This window comes from Python bivittatus, unplaced genomic scaffold (assembly GCF_059951505.1).
Source record: "Python bivittatus isolate LINGU-HERP-01145 unplaced genomic scaffold, Pbiv_v1 ctg000080_np1212, whole genome shotgun sequence".
Classification (NCBI taxonomy): domain Eukaryota; kingdom Metazoa; phylum Chordata; class Lepidosauria; order Squamata; family Pythonidae; genus Python; species Python bivittatus.
This window is the reverse complement of record NW_028277035.1, coordinates 68,166,151-68,190,858: the sequence shown is the minus strand read 5'-3', so window position 1 is coordinate 68,190,858 and position 24,708 is coordinate 68,166,151. Positions and strand designations below refer to the sequence as shown.

Sequence of the window (24,708 nt, the reverse complement as noted above, 5' to 3'; positions counted from 1 at the left end):
CTGTCAGCATTTCACAGTCATTCATGGATAAAATATACTGATTCAGTCTTGCTATAATGCAGGGTTTCTTTTGATCCTTAGGTGTCGCACTAGGCCATTTCTTCAGTCCCATTCTCAGGAAACTACTAAAGATCAGGAGAAATGGGCTGAGATTTCACTCAGCAGAGACTGATTCTCCTGTCGCTTAGTTGTACATGGTGATGCACAGATGTGCCTGAAGATGCGCAAAGAAAATATAGGCCAGGGACCAAAGGACAGTAACGGTGGGTTTTTTTCCTTCCCAGGAGTCCTTTCTGGGATTTCATTTCTTGTTATCATCCAGACTAGAAAGCGCTGTCCCCCTTCCCACCGTACGTTTTCGGTGTGACAAGAGGCTTTTAAGCCTGACGGGAATTTTAAAAGAAGACCTTGAGAAGCAAGGTGACCACCTGAACAGGCAGAGTGAGGTAGCTGATTTGAAAGACAGCAAAAGGTTTCTCTTTAAAATACTGCTACTGGGCTTGCATTCTCATGTTTTTATATTTTTAGGACTTGCCACCCTACCAAAGCAGGGTGACTATTATGCACCTTGACTAGAAAGCAGGGTTTGGGTGTTCTTTGCTAATCTGGTAGCAAACTATCTTGAAATTGGATGTTAGATTTCCTATCAAGAGGGAGAGAGAATTAAACTGGCTTTTAAACTGGCTTTTTTTTTTTTTTAAATACTGTATTCATTTCAGGCAAGTGTTATTGTTTGATTGACTGGTTTATATTCATTGCATCTTTCTCTGGAATTCAGCAAAGTAGGGCAAGTTATAAACATTTTAAATCACTAAATAAACAAGCAGCTGTGCTGAAACATGAATGAAGATCTGAGGTAAATGTCTCAACTGAGTCATTGTAGATCAATTTTCTCAGAGAAACAGAGGCTTACATTTCACATTTCCAAATATTAAAAAAAAAAAACCGATCTAAAAGTGCTTTTATGAGATACTTTGTATATCTGCTGTTCTGGCATAGAGACTGTCGTATGTAGTATGCAGAAAGGATTCCCCTTGGTGAACAGTGCATTTTTAGAATGGTACTTTTCTGGATTTGACAGAAATCCTAAATCTATACAGTATTATCAGTCCTCAGTCCCATACTCCAATAAGTCCAGATGGCAATGTAAGCAACAAATAGTTTTGTGGCAGCATGGTGACTAACTCATTTTGATTATATACTTGTATTTGTTAGATTTCTGTTTTACTTTACCTCCAAAAATGCAGGTGGCTTACCTGAGGTCCCTCCAGCGCATCACTGGCACCCCTTCCTAAAGCAGGAGGCCCTTCAGATAGTCAGTCATGCTGTAGCTACATCAGAAATGGACTACTGCAATGGGCTGCACATGGGGCTGCCCTTGAAGACCATTCAGAAGGCACAGCTGGTCCGTAATGCAGCAGCACATATGTATCACCACTGCTTCACAAGCTCCATTGGTTTCCAATTGACTTCTGGGTATAATTCAAGGTATTGGTTATTGTTATTAAAGCTTTCATGGCATAGAGTCTGGTTATTTGAAGGACCATCTATCTCCGATAGTTTCTGCCTGCCCAGGGCCCTTCAGTTAAACAACGTTGCTTACTAGGACCTAGGCAGTAGGCCTCCTCTGTCCCTGCACCCGCTCTCTGGAAGAGTGTCTCTCTGGCTCCCATCCTGCAATTGTTCTGCAAGACTCTAAAAACCTGGCTTTGGTCTCAGGCCTGCGGTGAGGGTGGCTGTTAAGCCTTGTATGTTTTCTTTCTTTCTCATTTTCTTGTTTCCTACTTTTTAAGTGTAAGCCACCGAGAGTCATTTGGGAGCTGTGCAGCCTTTAAATCCAAATAAATACATACATACATACATACATACATACATACATACATACATAAATAAATACATAAATACATAAATACATAAATACATAAATACATAAATATTTTATTCCCACAACACCGTGTAGCAGATAGGGCTAAGAGAGTGACTGGTTCAAAATCACCCAGTGAGTTAACCACTATGTGGATTTTGTTCTTTATAAAATGGCCTGAATTTTTTTTCTGGGGAACAATATTTATTTATTAGCACTATGTATATATTTGTCCTACCGAATTTAATCTTCTTTTCTTAGTAGAAAGCCACACACACACACACACACACATACACGGACCCTAACTTCTGCTTCTCTTCTTGCCATATAAGGTATTTGTTTCTTGCTTCTTCAATTCACTGAATATTATTACTTTTCACTGCAACAGATTTCAACGTACTTCATGGATTATTATTGCTGAGAGACATAGAAACTCACAAACTGCAATATCCTAAAAAGCTAATCAGCTGTTTTATCAAATACCTAATAGTCTTTTTTAAAAACTCAGAGACATTTAAAAAACAATGCTGGGGTTGAATCTGTGTGTGATGGGTCTCAGGTTCATACGGAGCTCTTCATCTTTTGTTGAGTCATAGCCATTCTTTAGAAAGTTTACCATCTTCTCCATTTACATTCTCCATCACCATCTCTCTAATATGCCAGATGTACCAAATGATTCCAGATTGCTCTCTTTCTTTTTCCACTTAATTATTTAACTTAGGTACAACTTCCCCCAGTACCAAAGTTTTGGTTAGGTTGCATTTCCTGCTTTTTCCTATTTCTTTCTTACTGAGGTAGTTTTATGGTCCAGCACCCAAGAATTGAAAAATAGGAAAGGTACTGGTTCTCTTTGAAGTGTATAGATTAGATCAGTGTTTCTCAAACTTGGCAACTTTAAAGTGTGTGGACTTCAACTTCCAGAATTCCCCAGCCAACTTCTACAGGCACAGAAGTCCAATTTTTGGTTGATAAAACAATACTTTAAAAAAAAATACCTCTAAAATGCACAAAAGAAACTTTTATATGGCTTGGACTGATTAAAAAACATTTGATTTGCAGCCTCATGGTTGGATTCAAATGTTTGGCTTTTTTTCCAATAAAAAAATGGAAAATAACATTGATGGTATATATGGAACTTGCAGAAATCAAAATTGGAAGAGGAATTTTTCAAGAAGACTCTTTGTCTCCATTGCCTTTAAATATGGGTCTGATTCCACAGCTGATAATTTTGAGTAAAATCTCAACAGACTATGAATTACCCAAGCAAGAGACAAAATGTTCACATTTCCTCTACATAGATTATTTGAAACTGTAATTTTTATTATAGATGCAGCAATACCAAATGACACTAGATTAGCTCAAAAGGCACTAGAAAATACTGTAAAATATTGGGACAGCAACTAAAATACAGAAATTATGGAATAAACCAGCAAAATATTTTCCCATAATTATTGGAGCATTAGGAACTATAACAACTGAATTGTCAAAACAGCTGACAAAATTAGAATTATTTGACCTCACAACATTTAGTACACACACACACACACACACACACACACACATGTATTAGATGATTGTTAGTCTTCGCAGTGATCCTAAATTACCAGCACTTCAGAAGAAAATAATAACAACACAATAAATAAAACCAAAAATCAAGAAAACACTTTCTGGAATAACTCAATTTCCAGTCACTCTCTAAAAGCCAGTAGGAAGGGGCTGAGTCTGATCTCTGGAAGGAGGCTATTCCAGAGTTATATATGGATATAAGTTATATCCAGACAAGTTATATGAATTCAGTCCACCTCTTCCACCACTTGGCCACAGTGCCTAAGCTCTCACTAATGCAATTCTGGTTTAACACCAAACTTAACAAACATGAGAAGATCTCTTATTACCAAAAACAAAAAACAAAAATCTGGACCTACTGGACGAACAGCACTGTTGGGATCCAAGAAATTCTGTACCTTCTACAAGAGCTTGATCTATTCAGTAATCACACCTTCCTATTGATAAAAAGATTCAGAATGTATAACCAATTCTTAGAAAAGCCACATCCTACAGTCCTGGTTATCAACTGCCCTGTTGTTATTGAAATTAAAAAGAAATGCGTTGAATTTAGGGTTTTGTTGTGCTCATCTTAAACCAGCTTCTAAAATATTTTGCATCTTATATAACACATTTTTTTTCCTTCCTAGCATTTTTCCCTGAATGATAAAACAACATGGTTGTTTTAATCCTCCAACATGTAGAAAGTTAGTGTGTTGGGAAAAGAAATAAAAGACTTTCCTCCAATTAAAAAATGGGCAAGAGGTTAAATATTTAAGCATTCACTTGAAGGGTGAACTGCTCCAATTTCAGTTTGGATAAGTGACATAGCAATAATGAAGCTGGTAAGATTCCCGTAGGATTGTGTCACATGTTTACTCTGAGCGCACTGTGCACAGAGATGACATTCCCAGGAGACTTCCTTACATAAAAAATCTATATGTACATTGCAACTATTTGCTGATTCAGGACAAATATGTCTAGCAACTTTTCCCCATTGCTGAGCTGAACTGCTCTCTGCCTGTGCTTGAATCAATGGAAAATATACCAGCATGATGTTCTTTCTCCCCACTGCCAATCCCTTTTCTGCTTCTAACAGATTTTATATATCTTGATGCTATTGCTGAATGGGATAACAATAAGAGGGAGTGGGGGGACAACTTCTACACCAGTAAAGCAAAAGAGAGCTTAACCTTGCCTTGTGCATAGGTTGGGACCAGCAGAATGCAACTTCATGGGGACATAACGGGGGGGGGGGGGGAAGGTTGCCAGGTCATGTTTGTGCCATGCATGGATGCAAGCGGAGAGGGGGAAAAGACTAAAGCATTCTTGTTGCTCTTCCTCGTATTTTGAAGTATCTACTTCTAACTGATGCAGCAAATTCCTTCCTATGTATTTCTTCTTTTTCCCTTGCTACCATTTGGCTGAAAACAAAAACCACTCTGTTGATTGCATCACCCTACATCAATAAAATTGCAGAGGAAATTTTCTGGGCACCCAGAATTTGGGGTGCAGGGTATATTGGCCCTGTCAGTATAACCATAGTTAAAAGCATTCCTAAGTCTTTATTCAAAGGTGAGTTCCTACTTATAATGCCAACTGCAAATCATGTACCCCGTTGGATTCAAGTGTTGCAACACAGTCATCGTTAAAGCCCTTGAGACTGCTCTTGACCTTCTCTGATTAGCCTGATTTGGTATTACTTTCTTCACCCCTCAGATGCATTCCCCTGCAGCACACGTTCCAAGCAGGAGGCCGGCTGCAATTGCTCCAGAAACTGCTTCCAACTCTGCGACTCTAGGATTAGCAACACTGTATTTTACTGCAGCATGTTTTCTGTGATATGAGTGCCCTGCTTCTCATTAAGATGTCATTTGTGGAAGAATGATGTTCAGTTTGAAGACAAAAGGCTGCCTCTGGGTGGTTTTTTCCTCTTAGATGACTTAGTTTGAGAGACCTGGAGTTATAACCCTGCCAGTTTTAGATCATGCCCCCCGCAAGATGAAACACTGGAGTCCAGGCTCAGTTATACATGCAGGTCACAGCTTGGCTGTTTGCAGGAGGTGTGCAGCAAGTGTGCTCTGCGTTCCAAACAGAAAACGTCTGCCTTTTACTCTTCCGTGAGATAGTATGGCTTGCGTGATCCCACACACACTTCCTGCTTTCATTTTAAGAGCTCACAGTAATAAAGAGACATACAACGTTTACAGAGCCAGTTTGGTGTAGTGATTAGGGCACCAGGCTAGAAACTGAGAGGCCATGAGTCCTAGTCCCACCTGAGGCACAAAACCAGCTGGGTGACCTTGGGCCAGTCACTCTTTCTCAGCCCTGGGAAGGAACCAATGGCAAACCACTTTGAAAAACCTTGCCACAAAAACTGCAGGGACCAGTCCAGGAGTCTAAAACTGACTTAAAGCCCTTTCTTTCTTTCTTTCTTTCTTTCTTTCTTTCTTTCTTTCTTTCTTTCTTTCTTTCTTTCTTTCTTTCTTTCTTTCTTTCTCTCTCTCTCTCTCTCTCTCTTTCTCTCTTTCTTTCTTTCTTTCTTTCTTTCTTTCTTTCATAAAAGTTATATATCTCTATAAAGTATTCAAAGGTGCATGACTTCTAACTATAGAAGGAAAAGGGGGCATCTCCCATTTTTATTTGTATTACTGATTTTCATAACTACAATTGCTCATGGTGCTGTGCAGAGTGTCATAAGTAAAAAGGGAGCATTTTATGTTGTCAAAGCAACTGGCAGCAGCTAGCAGACCTTGGCTGATCTGAGGAGGGTCAGACCTGGTTAGTACATCAGGGAGATACCAACAGAAATTCCCAGAGCTGTAGTCTAACAGAGAAATTGAAAAAAGGAAAATAAGGGCAATCACCATGTCCATGTGGTCACCAAGTGCCAAGCTTGATTCAAGGGAGATTCACCTTTCCCATATCCTGGTTTTCTCATCACTGAACCAACCAGTGGCCTCCCATCCAGACCATTATACCCAGTCTTGCTTTGGTTCAGACCAGTTGTTTCATTGCCTTCATCCAGACCATGCCCAGTTATGTACTGCAAAGATACCAGGGAACCAAGCAACTGTCAGTTAGGGAAAATAAGTAGAAGGGGGATGGAAAATGAGCAAATCTGAGCAACTGCTTCAGTTTGGTTTCAGTCAAAACTAAGAGAATAAGCCAAGAAATGCAAGGATCTGGAAATAGTTTCTATACTTATTTTTTATCATTTTCCACATCAAAACACATCTGGAAGCAGTGTTTATCTCTAATTGATGCTTGGGATTAACTATGGGAATGGAGTCTGCCACTTCCCCACCACCACCCTTTGCAGCCGTGTCATGACACATTGTGGTACACATGCAAAGGGTAAGGGCTTGAATTGTGCTACTGCAACTTTCAACTTGCCTGTTTTTACACACACACACACACACACACACACACACACACACTACTGGTGATAATATGCCCTGCTACCAAAATGGTCTATTGGATTTTCACATTATGTTTGTGCAATATAATAATGAATGTAGGAAGAAAAGGAGAATCTGGCTATTAGGATCAGGAAATCAAATCCCTAATAATGTGATTTATATATATTTGATACAGAATGTCTCATTCTCCTGTATCTCAGTCCTGCATATACAGTATGCCTCTTGTGGTAATCAGTTGAAACCAATCTATTTTAATTTCTTTAATTTAGTTACCATGTAGTTACATGTAAATAACTGATTTTTATCCTTTGGGAATTTAGTCTTGTATGAAGCATAGATCACCTCTATGTTTTTGTTACAAAGTGAACCATATGTTACTATGGTTATGAAACAAAAACCATTTAAAGCAGTGTTTCTCAACCTTGGCAACTTTAATATGTGTGGACTTCAACTCCCAGAATTCCCTCAGCCAGCAAAGAATTTTGCAGTTAAAATATTCCACCAGAACTTCAACAGTCTTCCTAATGCAACAGTTTTAAGTTCAAAGTCTGACTGCCAGTACATTGAGGGAAACAGGTTAGGTTACTCAAGATTTATGGTATTGTTACTTTTTCTTGTACAGTGGAACCTCAGGTTACGAACACCTCTGTTAAGGGACTTTTCGGGTTATGACCAGCTCCAGCCGCAAAAATTTACCTCGGGTTGCGAACTCCGCCTCGACTTACGAACCGGATCCGCAGCCATTTTCCCTGCTGCCACGCAGTCGCGGCTTCCTGTGGGTGAGATCGCGGTAGCAAGGAGACGTTCGGTGAGGCTTGTAGTGTGTTTTGTGGCGTTTTGAAAGGTTTTTGGTGTGCTTGTCAGCATGGCTCCAAAGAAAATGCAGAGCAGGCTGGGCAAAAATAAGGCTTTGAAGAAAAAAGTGACGATCGAACTGAAGAAGGACATTATAGAAAACCACGATCGTGGTATTCGTGTGACTGATCTGGCCTCGGAGTACAAGATGGTGAAGTCGACCATCTTGACTATTTTGAAGAATAAAGATGCCATCAGAGGAGCTGATGTGGCAAAAGGAGTAACGATCTTAATGAGGCAGAGGACACAAGTGCTGGAAGAGGTGGAAAAGCTGTTGTTAGTGTGGCTGAATGAGAAACAGCTGGCAGGTGATAGCGTGAGTGAAGCTATCATCTGTGAAATGATGGGGAAATTTGCCTCGGGTTGTGACCAATTCGAGTTGCAACCAGAGTCATGGAATGGATTAAGTTCGTAACCCGAGGTACCACTGTAGATCTATTTAACTTTCCTGCAAGGACAGTAAAGATTGGGTTGAATTAATTAATGAAAATTAATTAATGAGAGAAGAATATTTAAATGTTATTTACTGGACCAAAGTTTGATGTTACCTGCATACAGAGTAAAACTATAATGCCGATTGCATTATTACATGCAAATTATGAAAGTATGTTGTATACAATCAGTCTAAATCACAGTTGACTGACTAGAATCTGATTAAACTAATGTAAAAATACAAAAGCAAAACAAAAAAAACAGGGAAACCTATAAAGAAAACCAGATGGTGACTGTCCTCAACAAGAGCATTATAGAAGATTCCTCAAAGGGTAGAGGTGAATGCAAAAAGAAAAGGGGAAAAACCAGCCATTTTTGGCTGCAACCCATTAGCTTCTTCAACCCACACAAGTCTCAAATTAATTTAAAAACATAAATTTCTTAATCAGGCCAAAAACCCATCTCATTAAGTATTCAGTTTTAAGTCCTAGCCAGCCAGATACGTCCAGGAAAGTAACAAGACATAAAGACAACATTTGATATTTAAATGTATATGACAACCTGACCATAAAACAGGCATAGAGGTGTCATGGCTAATGGCAAGAGACAGAACCAAACTTTCACACAGTTATCTTATTCTTGTATAAAGCCATGAAGGTCTTAAAAGTCATTGGGATGTATCCTAATTAGTTTAAAATAATTCCTATTAAAATCAAGGAGACTTGAAGTAAATCATCGTTATCTTTTCATACGGATTTTAATGAGATCAAATTCTGACCAGCTTAATCTGGATCTGACTAGATTAAAATGTAAGGCAATTTTAGTCCTCCATCAGTAGGATAAAAACTGAAATTATGTATCTCCTTAGTTAGGAGTGAATTGCATTGAATGCTCAGTATTCTTACATGAATTTCTGCAGGATTGTCCTGCCAAACTTATTATCTCCTTGTCTTGTGGAACACAATTTGCTGATGCACAGAATGGACTCCTGCACTTGGAGGAACCCACAGTGTGGATTTTGCTTCTTACAGACAGTCCTCTTCTCTCTGCTAAATAAAAGGTTGTTTCAAAGAGGCTTCACTCAGAATCATTGTTTGGATAGGACTTTATTTATTCAGGAAAAGAATCTCAATGAAGTTCAGGAGGGGATAAAAAATTATGAAACAAAAATAAGTTTGTTTGTTTGTATCAGGAGACCCTTGCTTTTATTCAAGTGTAACCCCAGTTCTAACATTGGAACTGGACCTGACTTTGAGAGCAGAATCTCTTCCAGTTCCTGTATAATTTATTCTCTTCAAGCCTGCTTCCAGCCAACCAGGGGGAGCTCTGAGGTATGACTTCCTCCCTCCTGGGTGATCTAATAAGAAATAAATATTTTTAATTTATTTAATTAATTATTTATGAACTTTTATCGTTTTTAACACTAATTATGAACTCTTTACAACTTTTATTATATCACGAGGAAACAATAAAGAGCACATCAACAGTATAAATGCTGATAGGAGTTTTCTCCCGTGGCTGATTTCTTGCTGCTGGTTTAAGTGGTGGATCTTCAATCTACTTTTCTTGACCTGCTATCTTTCTCTTCTTGGGTAGATCTCCAAAACCGCTTCTCAGCTTCTCTTCACAGATGGAACTTTCAGTTTTTCACACCATATTGCCTTGCCTACCAATCATGGCTTTGGTATTTCTTGTACAAAGTCTAGTGCCTTCTCTTCTTCTCTTCTTACTCATGAATAGTCATCCAGTTAGCAGAGCGGAGCTCCCTGCCCTGTTAGGTTCAAATGCTCTTGCTTTCTTTTTTCTGTCCTACACTCTTGCTGCACCCATAGTTGGGGTCTTAAATATGTTTTTGAGCTCTCTCTCTCTCTCTCTTTCTCTCTTCCCCCACCCAAATGAGCTTCCTTTCCTTCATTCTATCCTGATCTTCATGGGTTGGGCTAGTTAAACTATAACTAGTGTCAACACGTCTTACAAAAAAATCTTCCCATCTCTTCTCAAAATCTGTACTTTCGGTTACCAACCTACCCATTTTAGAAGATCCTGTTTCCAGTGTTCTGCAATCAACCTTTCAACCAAGTCTAGATTTTCTTAAGTATTATCCCTTTCTTCTCACATATGTCTATTTAGGTGATGTATGCACCCCTCCATGTGCCATTTCATCAAGGCAGGAACAGACTTTCCATGCACACTGAGGAGGAATAGAGTGACAAGTGTGTACCTTTTTCGATGTTCTTCCTTTTTCCATCACACAGTTGGAATAAGAATTCTACCTGGGCCTCTTGCTACATTATGACTTCCATACTGTGACAGCATCTGGTGCTTCCCTATGGTAGCTGCAGTCTGTTTGCAGCCCTACCAGGAAATGAAAGAAAATGGGGAGGGGGAAGGGAAGGGAAGGGAAGGGAAGGGAAGGGAAGGGAAGGGAAGGGAAGGGAAGGGAAGGGAAGGGAAGGGAAGGGAAGGGAAGGGAAGGGAAGGGAAGACAGAACTTCTGAACTTGCCCTTCAACTCATGGCAACTCGCCAAGGCATCTCTCATCACCCAACTGTTTGAGGGCCTTTAAACAGAATTGATTTGAGGCTGGGACCTTATTTATACAACTCCTTTGCCCTGGAAAGACTCAATTCTGCCAAGGCCTTAGAAGCAGAAAATCTGTTTCTGATGCTTTCCTTTTTTTTCTTGCTGAACCTCCTTGCTTTCTCTTTTTTGTTCTCTTTCTCCTTTGAAGGGGCTGCAGGCTGCCCATTACCTAATCAAAGATAAAAGCCTGTTGCATTGCCGCTACCTGACATGCCACTCAATTAGGCATGTCAGGACTGTTTGCATACTTATTTGTGGCCTGCGACTACTATTTTATGAGGATTCTTAGAATCTCATTTCATTTTTAGTTAAACATTTTTAACTGGGAGCTTCAAGGCCAAGTTCCTATAAATCCTTCAAAGAATATTGGTGCCTGTCATCAACTGTGCATCAGCACAATTGAGCCATCTGTTTATTAATATAGGGCAGTGACAGACACCTTGGAGAGCTGTCATCTCATGTACAACCAGTTTGTGATCAGGACTTTCTGTTTCTCAAACTAAGAGACTCACTGTTTAAATGTCATTGGTAGAATCATTTCCGTTCTTCCAGAAGGATTGGATGCACAATGTACTTTCAAGAGTCACTTTGTTGCCTCCATCACTTCTTCTGAAAAAGCTACAGGGGAGGGGTACCCTCACTATATCTTCTCTGGATTTAACCAAAGTATGGGAAGCCCAGGGAGACTGCAGACTGCTGGAAATGATGATAATATTGAATGACAGGACAATTTCTTTAAAACCTTCTTTCAAAAAAAAATAAAAGTTTTTTTTCATCAATTAAATTAATGGGAAAAGAAATGACTAATAGAACAACAGTGGAGAATACAAGTAGCTCAGGGTTGAATTGTTGGCTTCTTGCTGTTCTCTGAGTTTGCTTTTCTTCTTGCAGCTATAGGTAGAAGATTCGCCGAACAGATCCATAAACATCATGAACATCAGAAAATATCCAGCATCTGTGGCAGTCAGAAGACATGATGAAAACTTTAATTTCACAACACACTGACAAGTTTAAACGCAATTTCAGTTGGGAAACTAGGTGGTCCACTGTTTCTTCAACTTCTTTGCAGAGGTGGCATTTGCTGTCTGTTGCTGTCTTCTCAATTCTGGCTTTATATGCATTTGTTCTTAAGGCTTGGTTTTGTGCAGCCAGAATTAGCCTGTCTCTTTCTTCAACTTTCATGCTCTTAACCATTGCCAGGGCTTATTGTTATCTGGTTTGCCTGCTACTTTTTTTGTGCACTGGCCCTGTAATGCTTTGCCTTGCCATGTCTCTTTGCTATTCTTTATTTGGTCTTTCTTATAGGCCAATTTGGTTTCTTTGGTATTCAGTAAGCCTTCATGATGTACTAGCTTCAGTGCATCTTTTCACTGTCCTTCAGATATTCTTCCAATGCCCTTTTCTCTTCTTCAACTGTCCGGTGTACTTGTAATAGTCCACACCCACCTATGCTCCTTGGTAAGCAGTCTGTCAATGTTACTGCATGGATGAAGGGCATGATTCATTGTCATTGTTTTTCTGGTCTTCCTATCCAGGGCTTTTAGTCCAGCTTGAGTCCAGTCCACTATCCCAGCTGTATATCTAATGACTGGAATTGCCCAGGTGTTAATTGCTTTGATGGGATTTCTGCCACTGAGTTTGGATTTTAAGATCTTCTTCACTCTTCTGATATATTTACTACTAACCTTCTTCTTGACTTCAGTGTGTTTGATGTTGTCAGCCTGAAGGATGCCCGGGTATTTGTAGGGATCTTCTTCATTCAGACTCTTGATTTTATTTCCATTAGGCATCTTGATTTCTTCAGTTTTCACTCTTTTCCCCCTGTTCACGGTCAGGGTGGCACATTTGTCCAGCCCAAATTCCATTGCAATATCTTGGCTGTATATTTGGACAGTGTTGGGCAGCGATTCCATTTCAGATGGAGTTTTTCCATACAGCTTCAGATCATCCATGTAAAGGAGGAGAGATAACCTCGCAGATATTTCTGATGTTTGATAGCCATGGCCTGATTTATTCAGTATTATTGACAGAGGAATCAATGCAATGCAAACAGTAGTGGTGATAGTGAGTCTCCTTAAAAGATTTCTCTCTTGATGCTAACCTCTCCCAGTCTATTACCATTGACCAGCAACAGTGTCTTCCATTGTGCCACTGATTTTTGCACAAAGCTTCTGATGTTTCTATTGACTCCTAGGTACTTGATTATCCAGTCATGTGGCAGGAAGTCAAATGCCTTCTTGTACTCAATCCAAGCTACATTCAGATTGGTCTTCCTTCTCTTACAGTTTTCCAAAATCATCTTGTCAATTAGGAGCTGATCTTTTGTCCCTCTGCTGTTTGGGCAGTTTCCTTTCTGCTCAGATAGAAAGAGCTTGTTTTCAACCACACATTGTTAGACTGCATCAGCTACCACACTAGTTAGCAATTTGAAAGTTGTTGGCAAGCAGGTAATTGGCCTGCAGTTGCCTGGTGCTGCCCCTTTTGTTGGAACTTTCCTTATCAGGTAGGTTTTGCCAGATGTTAACCAATCTTCAATTTCACCTCCTTGCAGTATGTTGTTAAACTGCTTGGCAATGAGTGGGTGCAGAGCTGTCAGATGTTTCAATCAAAAATCATGCAGTTCATTTTCACCTGGTGCTGACCAATTCTTAATCTTCCTTGCCCTTTTCTCCCCCATTTCTGCTGTTATTACAAGTTCTTTATTTCAGCTTCTTTTTTATTCTTATCTACCTCCTTTATCCAAGCTGCATTCTTGTATTTCTTTCGGTTGTTCCACAGCTGCACCCAGAGCTGTACTGTTTCTTCTTTGCCAGGTGTTGACTGGTTCATTGCAGTCTCTTCATTGATGGATTGGTAGAAACCTTTCTGATTCGACTGTAATTGGAAATTCTGCCTGTAGTGTGCAATTCAAGCTTTGTATCTGCTGATCTTCTTGGCTATGGCTGTTATTTGCTGAATAACATATTCATATGTTATGTATAAATGAATGAATGAATGAATGAATGAATGAATGAATGAATGAATGAATGAATGAATGAATGCACTCCCTTGATCTTCCTTGTTTCTAGGTGATACTTCTTGATCAGATATTCTTTGGTCTTTTTGTTCTTCAGCTTCTTTTCTTTCATCTGTTCTAGCTTGCTTGCATCTGATCTTAGCATGGTGATCTTATTTTCTAACCTGATCTTCCATTTTGGTTGCACACTGTTTGGCTTTTTTTCTTGTTTGTTGATTTTGCATCCAAGATATTCATTATATTATTATTCATTATATAATTATAATTATCCACCCACTCTATTATATTCTAGGCATCTTACAAAATCCAGAAACAATAAAAAAAACAATTAAGCACCCAGAGCCACACATAAACACGCAGGCTGGACTAAAACAACCAAAATGATAAATCATATAGTTATGACAGGGGCACCACAAATACAGCAATAAACCCATTAACCCCAGACCTGGGTACAGAGCCAGGTTCTAAATGCTTTCCAAAACCCCAGGAGAATGGCACCATTTGTATCTCTGGGGGGATGCAGTTCCAGAGAGAAGGGCAGTGACAGAGAAGGCATGCTTCCTCTGTCCCAGAACTGGAGAGCAGGCAGATAGACAGCCCCTTGGATAACCAGGCCCTATGCCATGAAGGGCTTTTAAAGGTGATGACCAGCACCTTGAATTGCACCCAGAACCACACTGGCAGCCAGTGCAGCTCATGTAACAGCAGTAACACATTGACATACCATGAAGTGCCCAATGCTGCATGTGCCACTGCATGTTGTACTATCGGTAGCTTCCTGAAGGTCTTGAAAGGCAGCCCCATGTAAAATGCATTGCAGTAGTCCAGTTGTGAGGTGATCAGGGCATGAGTGACTGTCTGAATGGCCTCCTGGTCAAGGAAAGGGCATGACATGGGTACAAGATGAACCTATGCAAAGGCCCTCCTGGCTACAGCTGCCACCTGCCTTTCCATCAATAAATCATTCAAAAACGACCAACGGTGAAAGAAAGGGGCAGACCACTCTAAGCACAGCCCTCCTTATTACATGCCTATTAACCAGCTGTTTGACAAACAGGACTGGATAAGCAGGAACAATGAAGAAAGAAACAATTCTCCATTCCAAGAGCAATCAAGGAAGAAATGGTGCCCCCTTCAAGACTAGTGGCACAAGCTGCTGCATAAAAGCAGCCCGCAACTTCCATTTCCCCATGTATTGATGATGTTACCTAGCCTGGTAATGCAATACCCACAAGAAGAAGAGCAAGCTCCCAGAACATCAAAGACCCAAAGAAAGCAAAACAGACCAAGAGAGAAATCAATAGATAAAACAGATGGATGTCCATTCCAATCTCCCAAATATTATGCAGTGGCAGCAGCATTTGTGTTTCTCTTGCTAGCCAAATTGTTACCATCACCTAATTGCTTACTGTTGTGAATGTGATCGTTCCTGACAGTTTGGAAGGAAAAATGGGATTTTTATTTTAAAACATTCTTTTGAGCTGAGATATTGAAATGGTACAGTTCAATTCAATACAAAATAGGAACTCATCAAAGAATATAACATGTCAACATTAACGTGTCCTCATTCCTGACTGTAGGGCCAAAGCTCTAGCATTACTGAAAATATTGCATATCAATGTGTCTAGTAAGACACATCCCTGTCTCTTGTGTCCTTTTCTTTTCTAAGAGATGGCTTGCAAACTGAAAAGACAATGGCATCGCATTTTGAAAAATCAGTCCATATTACAAACAAGGAAATGGGCTGCAAGTTCTTCAATAGAATAAGGAAGCCATAATCGTTCTTGTTCAAAACTACACTTGGAGGTCTCAGTATCACAAAGCTCAGCTCCTTTCTCCGACTCAGTGTATACAGTTGTAAAAAAAAAAAAGAAAGGCCAATGGAAGGGGGAAAACCCCTGAAAACAGCAACCTAAGGTTATAACCAGCAGAAAAAGCAGAGAATAAAAAGCTTGTAGGATTACCATCTCTAAATGATTAATTAAAGTATTCATCCAGTTTTGCAGTTAAGTCCTTGCCACCGCCCTTCTCATCCCCCCCACCCCCAAAAGATTATGGCATATTATTTCTCTCCTCACATGAAAGTCATGCTAGACATCCTGCTCAGATAAATGGTGATAAAGCACAGGAGAAACAGTTACTTTTTGGGGGGTCGGGGGGAAGAAGAAGGATAAGGATAAGGTTCTTCAAGGAACACAGCAGGTACAACAGCAATATGACATCACTGGAGAGGAGAGGACTGGTGTCTTCTGCATTTTGATTTTGAAGGGAATAATAATTTTTTGAAAAAGCTAAGTTAAGGTAAGCATTATGTAGGGCTGATTTTCAAAATAACAATTGATGAGCATGTTCCTAACACCTGGGAAGGAAGGGGGTTGTGTTAGATTGTGGCTTGTGGTTTATAGATCACAGATTGGCCGCCTCGCTGTAATCTGGCACACAAGTGTTACATCCAACATCTGCAGTTACTACCTTTCAAAAAGATCAGCATGGCTAGACAAGTTGGTTCCTGGAAAAACTGCATTAACTACAAGATTTCCAAAAGGTTTACATGTAATTAGTTACTACAGGGAGCCAAAAAAACCTGGATAACACTGACAGAATGTTCTGCATTTCAGACCCCCAAGGTGGAAATACGTGTTTTCAGAAATAGTCCCTGCCCGAGTCCTCTTAATATAACTCAAGACAAAAGGTTGTTTCCTATTCCAAATATCTCCTCAGGTAATTAGAAACACGCAGAGAACACAGACTCTCCTACAGACTGTAGGAAAAATTGAAAGCCTAGGCACCGAACTGAGAATGATGCAGCAACTAAAGAGGCCAGTTGAATCTTCAGCTGCATTAACCAAAGCAGTACATCCAGACCCCCTCTCTCCAGCATTTTTATACTGCCACAATTACACACCTCTAGTCGCTATGACTCAAATAATTAAAAAAGTGTATAAAGTAGCCCATTGCTGATTGGCTAGGAAGCAAATCATAGATGTTAGTTTCCAAAGACCTGTCAGAAAAGCCTTCCAAAAGATGACTAAAGGTGGGGGCGAAGCATATTCCAGAAGGCTGGGATAGCAAGAGCGAAGCATTTCCTCCAGGCCCTAACCTTCTGGAATATGCTTCCCCCAATTTTAATCTGCCTAGAATTGTGACAGATTCCACACTCAGAAAATCTACATTCTGTAAATATATCACATACTGGTAGAGCCTAGATGAGCACTGAACTTTCTATACTGCAGGCATAAGGATCCTGTGTTGGCTACGCTCGCTCCTCTTACTATCTCCAGGACAACCAGAAACATGTTCTGACTATGTCATCGTTGCCTGATTAAAAGAAGAACTGAAGACCACTGATTTTCCACACGGTAAAATTACATAAAAGCTACTTTTGAGCACACCAATCAGATTTCACAATCAACTTCATAACAAAGTCTCAGGTTTGGTTTTTTTTCCTAATTCAAGGAAGAGATGCAGAAGTTGCAGAGGACAGTAAGAACATTTTGCTCATATTGCACCTTTAACTCATCAGCCAAGTATCTGAAATCCCCGAACTTCAGTGCTTAACACAGTTTCACAGAACTGAAACTTTTCTCTAGGTCTTTTTAAAGTAAGATTTCACTTATCTGAGATTTATTCATCCCTTAGTTTTGCCGTTTGATTGTTTTAATTCCCCAAATGCAACATGTTCTCATATTAAGTCCAGCCATTCATGTAGAAATGGTGTGTAGAGAATCTTATTCTAAATGCCAATTTGCTTTGTGTGTATTTAAAAAAGCGAGAAAACAAGACTTAACAAAAATTAATAATGGGTAGATTTGTTCATGTATCATTTAAAGCACTTGAATCATTCACTTAGCTGCCCATTATATATTATATAGCCGCAACTATAGGATTAAGCATTAAGAATGGCTCTCATGGATCATTACCTTATAGGGCTGAAGGGGCCTGCATGTTCCAATATGGCTATCAGCCAAGCCACTGAAGTATGACAGGCCGGGTGGGAGGGATCAGGCTAAATAGTATCTGCTGGAGAAGGAAATGACTACCCACTCCAGTATTTTGCCAAGAAAACCAGTAGGGACAATGTCAACATGATACTGGAAGTGAGCCCCCCAGGTCAGAAGTCATCCAATGAACTCTTGGGGAAGAACAGAGGGTAAATACAAACAACATTGGTGCTTATGATGTGGCTGGATTCAAGCTGACAGAACATCCAGCTGCAAAGGTGTCCAAAGGCAAAAGTGAATTTTGCTGCTGTGAAGATATGTGTGCCATTAACATGTGGAATGTCAGAATCAGCAACCAAGACAGAATTAACATTGTCACAACAGAAATGTCAAAATTGAACAGTGGCATTCTGGGAATCAGCCAACTGAAATGGAATAGGATGGCTCAATTCACAGTAAACCAGATCTTCTAAAGTGGACAAGGAAACTAGAAAAAAAAATGGAGTAGCCATCATTATTCACAAAAGGCACTCAGCATGTAGCTCCTGAGCTGTACATTTTGCATTCCCAGTTTAAAGGGAGCAAAAAAAATGAATGGAAGTTTTGCCACCTAGGCTATTTCTCTATATAAATGTAATGAATGGTATCTATAATCTTCAGATTAGTCATTTTTAAATGCTTAATAATGTTAAAGAGAAAAATAATATAGCTTGCATTTTGATATAGATCCCTCTTACTATGGCCTAGTCCCTCTTGTAAATATGAGAGGCCCTCTTCATAATTCCAGATCCTACAGATGTTCACTGGGGTCAACCATAAAGATGGCATTTTCAGTTGTGGTGCCCCTTTCTGAAATAAAAGTAGACTTCACTGATTTTGTTACAATTAAAGCTTAAAGCTTTATTTCTTGATTTGGTACTGGATGTCACAACTTTGTTTTAATCAAAGCTCTACTAGTTGTGTTACATTATGTTTCTTTTTATCCATAATGTATTCTTTATAGGTTTTATAGTAGTCTACTATTTGGTTATATTATATGTGATAGGCAGAACAACCATTATTAAACAAATAATACATATATTGTTCAATACCTCAAGCTAAGAATTCTTTACCTTCTTTTGGCCTCTTACCGTACTGCTGAGGATTAAAGATGTGTATAATTTGTTTAAAGTATTTTGCATTGGGTTTCAATTAATATTTACGTCTAAATAGTTAATAGTTTTAATAATTGTATAATTTACTACTACTGGAATCATCACATACTGTAATCTGCGTGCATTTTTCTCACTTTTTTCAGCATTTTCCATGTTGGAAACATACTAACTTAAGCAATCTGTTTTCTTTCCTTCTATAACTTGCATGTTTCAAATGTCTGGATATGATCCAGCCAACGGCACGTTCATATACTGTAGTTCCTAATGCTAAAGATAGCAGCATAGGCTTAATTCTCTGGGATACAAAATATCTTAATTTCTAATGGAAACGTCATTCTGATATTTCTGTGAAGAGTACAAACATGGGTAAACCAATCAGTCTTCACCTACTGGCAGCTTCTTTGCACACTTGAAAATTATTGATTCTAGAAGCTTTGTATAAAGAAAAGAAATGAACTAATTAAGGCTGAAACTATTTGTATAACCTGGAGAAGCCAATGACTAGACATTCCTGTATTGTTCCTAAGAAAACTATATAGATATGTTCATTTCACCAAAGCTGAACAGTAAATATTGGAATGATTGGGTGCATATGAATTATTATTTTCTTATTATTTATTTTTATATCTCTTTTTCTCATGAAGGACCCCAGAGCAATGGGGGGGGGGGGAGAAAAGCTCTTGGTAACATTCTATGCATGTCAAATTTTAAAAGGGTGGCATTGTCCCCCAAACATGTTTAAAAAATCAGAGCAGGAAATGAAAGAGACCTGACAGATGGATCTAGACTATCCTGGATGTTCTCTACATTTCATATAATCATGGAATCATTTGTAGACTTCATACCTGTAGAATTTCTTAGCTATCTAGCAATTGCAGAGAACTCCACAAGTTAATATCCCCATATTGAAGGGAAGGGGAGAGGGCATCGAATTTGAGGAAGGCTGACTAAATAATTCCAATAGCCAGTTTTTCATGGTAGCCATCCAAATGCTCTTGACTGCTTAGAAAATTTGTACAGTAACAAGAAACATGGAACAACCAAAGAAAAGTATCAGAAGATTTGTGTTTTACAGTGGCTAAGAGTTGGAGGTATAATTTAAGAATCTCACTTCTGCTACATATTCACTAAGTGGATTTAGGTAAGCAATCTTTTTCAATCTTTCCTTTCTCCAATAGCTGCCTTAGTCTACATGGAGTTGGTGGCATACACATTTAGTAAATAAATAAGAGGAATAGGACAATCAGAAAATGCTTTGAATATTTGAGAACATGATGCAAACAGTAAGTAACCATAACAGTTTCTGTATATACTCCTAATATTGTCATCACATCAACTCAAAGGGTATAAATCAGCCTATGAAGAGATCAAGCTGTTTTCCAAATAACTCAACTACTCAAAACATGCAAGTATGAATACAGTTCATAAATTGGATATTACAAATAAGCTGTGGTCCCTGATTGGACATGGCCGAGTGGGGAAAGTGTTAATTGATAACATTTGTATCTCATCTTGTCTTCAAGGCTTTCATCATGGCATGCATTCTGTCCTACAGAGTAGAGATCCTTTCCAGATGCCCTAATCATCTCAGGGTAACGGTCTTGCTTGCCTAGCAAGCCTGTTGCCTGGAACAGTAGATGCTAAATAATAATCCAATGCTTTTCCCTGCCATGTCTGACTCAAGATGTTGGGCAGCAAATTCAGCAGTTGCCCTGCAGCCATAAATGTGCTCACCCTTTCTCCAAGCCTGACCAAATAGCTGGATGGCCTGCCAAATTAAGAATAGCAGACTCATGTTGGATTTCTATTGAATCAACTGGGTGGAAACTTTTGCTCTCTGAATAAATTCAGCTGGCCTGTGAGCTATTCAGCTTTACATTGTCAAATGTCAAATGTAAACTAGCTAGTTTGGAAAAAATATAATCACATGGAACCAGCTTTGCAAACCTTATGCAGATAAAAACCTTTAATGATGTCCCAATAATGTTATGTTCAGTACAGCAGAGCAAGTTTAATAAGTTTACAATTAATGTACTGAGCTTAAATTAACATAGGCCTACAGCCTAATCTGTCCAAGAACTACTTAGAAAGAGGTTCATTGAATTCAACAGGGCTCATTTTTATGTATGCCTAGTACAGTACTATTAGTGATTCTTCTAATTTGTAAATGTCTATAAAATTATAAAACAGGAAAATCATGTATTGTACTGCTGCTATTTCCAATACAGTTTATGCTTTAGGTCAATTAACAAAAATTAATAAATCCAGTTTAACCATTCAAGTTACAGCTGGAATCCAGTGTGACAAATTTCTACCAACCACTTAAAAGCCAGTTTCATATTTCCAGAAATGCAAAGTGCGGCAATCACTTCAATTTGTGGGAAAGTCAGGCTCCGATGTAAGAAAACTATTGTTATTTTTTTCCCCCTTTTGAAGAGACTCAGAGGATTCAGCCCCTCAACTGATCTAGGCTTTCATCTGTCACACTATCCCTGAGAGAAGCTGCTCTGTCTTGGGTGGAATTGACCCTTACTATGCATTGACCCTTACCATGAGGGACTTGACCCTTACCATGCATTTGCTTTGCCAAAAAGAAATTAACATTAAATGGGTAGGATAGTCATATGACATACTATATTAAATGTTATGAAGTTCCAATGAATGTCCCACCATTATTGGCAGGTGCCATGTTCCTTTCCTGGAGTTTATGGGGCACCCTTATTGCTGAATGGCTCCTTTAAGAGAAAGGCTCTGTTTCTGCTTTTCACTGTATGGCCTGCCCTGAAACACATCAGGACCTACTGCAAGTGTGGGAAGCATTACACCATTTTTAGAAGCACTAGGCCAAAAATTGTCTCCCAACTATTCAAAGGCAAAGCGCTTCAGAAATATGCAGAAATGTATATAATCATGGATAATTATGATGAACCAGTGTTTATTTCTTACTAGACAACCGTGTGACCTATTGGGTCATCCTTTGAGATATAGGTAATGCAGTCTGATGCAACCTGAATAAACATTAAATTTTAGGCTGACCATATTTTTTTACCCCAGTGCCGGTTGGTCCTGTGATCATCTAAGAAGAGTATATATCATAAACAGAAAAATAATTGTAGTGGCAAATGAACTTCAATAATAAGTCAGTATTTATTTACCTAAATAAATAGGTAAATAGAATCACCACAGGTGGGCAAAAAAGCAGTGGGAGTGGGAGCGACTTCCAACTTCCTGCCAGCTTCCCCATTGACTTTGCTTGTGGGAAGCTGGCAGGGAGCATCAGAAATCACAATCACATGACCACGGGGGCACTGCAATAGCCACAACTTTGCAAATAAAACTGGTCTGAACATTGCAGAAATTTCAATTCCACAGGAGCAATGAGTACTGGATTTTTTACACATTTTTTAAGTTAGCAGATTTTAGGTATCTTGATTCAAGAATTGTTGCAGTATAATGCACCATTTGGGCTAACTTGAGGGAACAGACAGACAAACAGATAAATACAATGAGAGTTTTTTACAGATAGATCTTATTTGTACCCATCTTCAATATGAGAGAGAGAAAAGTTATATACTGTTATCTTATAAACCTAGGTTTTAAAGTTATCCCCCATCTAGGTTCTTTCTGATTTTTCTTTTCAAAAAGTATTCCCTCCCCTCCAAACCTCAGGTTATTCTTTATTTAGTTATGGGGACATAACTAAGGCCAAAGGTTTTAAAGGTAAAACTTGTGCATGCCTCAGATGCATGATATATTTATAAAACACTACCTTAAACCACCTAAAGCTGTTTAAACTTCAGTGTGGGACTTCTGTGGGAAACTTCAAAAAAGGCTAAAAAGGATTCAAATCAAGAGCAGTTTCTTTCTTCCATTTTGCTTGAATCAGCCTTCCACAACTGACCTTCTTCAAATAAGTTGCAAAAACATTGTTACTAAAGTTCTGGGTACCAAAAACAATGGTGGGTGGGAATTCTGAGAATGTCACTCCAACTCCTCTAGGGCAGTGTTTCTCAACCTCGGCAGCTTTAAGACATGTGGACCTCAACTCCCAGAATTCCCCAGCCACTGGGAATTGAAGTCCTCATGACTTAAAAATTGCCAGGGTTGAGAAACACTGATCTAGAGGGTGCCAAATGGAAAAGCTGCTCTGAATCATAGGCTTTACCTTGTGATTTAATTCAACACCATGAATGTTATTAAAGCCATGATTCTTCCCTCCCCTTTTCTAGTTATCAAATCACCTTTGCAAACTATCCCTACCATATTATCATTCCAGGGCTTTTTCTAATAATGGGATTAACTACAATGATTTTTATTCTTGAAACATGCAGAACAGGGCTTCTGGAATTCTTTCCAACTGCAACCGCAAATGGTCATAGGAGGCACCTGTATTCTGCATTAAAAAAAAGGCAGTGGGTTGCATCTATGTAGATTTGTGGGTGAACACCAGAAAACAAAGAGCGGGCTGCATATCCGTTGGGTCATGTGACCAAGAGAGGTGAGTACGTCATATAAAATAATCAGCAACATACCGAGTGGATACCCAACTGCCTTTCCTAAAGGGATGCATTATGAGGGCTTTTTTCTTTTCCTGGATTTTTTTCTTTGCAGCCCCCAGCCAGATCCAGCCCATTTTCTAATTTCTGGCTTCTCCCACTACACCAAATTTGATTCTATATTGTTCAGTTTTTGAAGAGTTATCCTGCTGACCATTAGACAGAATCTTGGTCATAAAGTAGAAGACACGTATTTATAAAATATTTGTTTTAGGAAATAAGTAAAATCAGAAGAATTTCATTGGGGATTATATTAGTTAAAATATCAGAAGGCAATAGCTTCATGAAAGATTGACAATTCAATATATTCCTCACAGAATTAAACGTGGAAACTATGGCTCTAGGTTACCTACATTAGAGAATAAATATAGTACAATGAGATTAAAGGAGACAGATTTTCATAATATCTGCACCCAGCAATGCAAAATGCAGCAATATCTGCATTGACTAGGTAACCTGTGGGCCTGCTAAGTGCTAATGGGCAGTTTCTAAGCTCCTGAACCTAAGATTCTTGGTCTTTAAAGTGAACCAAATATGTTCTCATGTAGGCTATGTCCTCTGAAAGTTCTCCAGGTAGAAGACGTTCTTCTGACTTCCTACCAAATTATACTAGTAGTTCCTAAATGCTCCAGTACTGCCAGAGAGATTAGTAATGACAGATTCATACTTTACCTTTCTTCTAGGAACTCATGGTGGGATGAACCTTGTGAGATACAACCTGTGTAATGTGCAAACAGCTGTAGTGAAATAATAAAAACCAGCCCTGTGAAAAATATCCTGTAGTAGGCAAAAACTATCTAGTTCTTCAAATTTAAACTCATACTCACGTAGACATCTCAGTGACTGGAGGCTGTGAGGGATGGGGAACAGGCTTCAGCTGAACCCTGCAAGACTGAATGGGTTTGGGTTTTCAGCCCTTCTGGTTCTAGGATTTTACCATCTTTGGTACTGGATGCGCTGCCTCAAACAGACTCTATGCGCAATCTGGGAGTCTTCCTGGACTCATGACTCCTGCTCAAAGAGCAGGTGGCAGTCATGGAAGGCCTTTGCACAATTTTATATTTTGTGCCAGTTGTGCCCACTCCTAGATGAGAGGGACCTACTCATGCTCATTCATGCCCTGGTCACCTAGGGAGATACATTTGGCAGGCCACAGGCGGTGGGCCTTTTCTGCTGTGGTGCCCGCGCTGTGGAATCTTCTCCCCCCTGAGGTGAGGTTGGCCTCATCATTGTTGAGCTTCCAGAGGTCCCTTAAGACTTGGTTATGCCAGCAGGCCTGCGCACCCCAGGGGACGGGGGAATTGGTGAGACGGCTCCCTTATTTTTAACATCCTTTTATT

The 24,708-nt window shown here is 39.3% G+C and overlaps 1 long non-coding RNA gene across 2 annotated transcripts; it reads left to right on the top strand.

The window, feature by feature from the left end:
• Nucleotides 1-14,239, top strand: LOC148216736 (uncharacterized). 2 transcript variants are annotated; one of them, XR_015794922.1, is made up of 3 exons: nt 1-263; nt 1,248-1,488; nt 11,593-14,239. It is a non-coding gene; the product is annotated as an uncharacterized LOC148216736 (long non-coding RNA). The 2 variants fall into 2 exon arrangements; XR_015794921.1 differs by lacking the exon at nt 11,593-14,239 and adding an exon at nt 5,129-5,280.
• The last annotated feature ends 10,469 nt before the right edge of the window (nt 14,240-24,708 follow it).